Raw genomic sequence first — 1,269 nt, 5'->3', positions numbered from 1 at the left:
AGGAAGGAAGGAGAGGGAGGGAGGGAGGGAGGAAGGAGAGGGAGGGAGGGAGGAAGGAAGGAAGGAAGGAAGGAAGGGGAGGAAGGGAGGGAGGGAGGGAGGAAGGAAGGAAGGAAGGAGAGGGAGGGAGGGAGGAGGATAAAGGAAGGGAGGGAAGAAAGAGAGAAAGAAAGGAAGGAAAGAAAGAAGGGAAGAAAGGAAAAGGAAGGAAGGGAAGGGAAGGAAAAAAAGAGAAAATAAGAAAAGAGGTCTTTGCTTGTGGTGAGGAGACGGAGAATGAAGTAGAATTGGTTATGGGGTACAAATTGGGAGTGGTGTGTTCACAACAATGCCTCAGACAACTTCTTAGGGTTGTGAAGCCAAAATGGCCCAATAGAGTTGTTGGATTATGGGGAGGAAACCAAGCCTTCATATTCATGCTATTGAATATAGTTACAAGTCACGGTGTCAACAACTCTTTGAATATGGGCTATTTCCAGAAGAAAACTTGAATTTGGACAAGGCAGTTCTCTTCAGCAGAAGTTATTTCCAAAGAAACCTAAAGGCTGAGAGTTATTATTCAACAATATTGCTAGAAGCTTACAAAAATTCCTTTGGTTCTGATAGGGAAACTGGGTGGCACAGCAAAGTAATACTGTATGAAACGTCCTCAAGATGCACAATCACCTGATTGCAAATACCAAGTCGCCAGAAATCTGACTCAGAAAAAAACAAAAGATTTATTCAGAGGAATATACATATGAGATATAAGATAATTAGTTTAATTGAATTTAATTGCCTCTCTACAAGCAGTCCCCAGATTATGAACAAGATAGGTTCTATATCAGTTGGACTGTCTGTATAGAGAACAGAAACTTTGGATAACATAAACACAGGGTAGGATTCAAGACAATGTATAATCAATTAAAAAGAAACATTTCTCATAGATAAAAGTTACTTAAAAAAACATTCTTAAGGCAATTTTTCAAGTGATATAACACTGCTGTACTCATCACCGGACCTTGACAATTCGAAATATTGTATTCATTACGCTTCAGAAGATTTAAATTAAATATCCAAATAACATAAACATTTGAATCAACGTATATATCACTCCAGATTGCATTTTATTCTTTGCTTTGGCCCAATTCTCTGTAAAACAGAAGCCGCGGTGCAGCCTCTGTGCTGGTGTTTTGTGGGGTACCACAATTCCACGGCAGCAAAAGTGAAGGGAAAAGGGCTGTGGACCCGGAATGGAGGAAAAGCAAACATAAAATATCCTCATATACT

The sequence above is a fragment of the Otolemur garnettii genome, unplaced genomic scaffold (assembly GCF_000181295.1).
Source record: "Otolemur garnettii isolate 467f Iridium unplaced genomic scaffold, OtoGar3 scaffold00030, whole genome shotgun sequence".
NCBI lineage: Eukaryota > Metazoa > Chordata > Mammalia > Primates > Galagidae > Otolemur > Otolemur garnettii.
The sequence above is the reverse complement of the archived record's forward strand: the minus strand, read 5'-3'. Positions refer to the sequence as shown.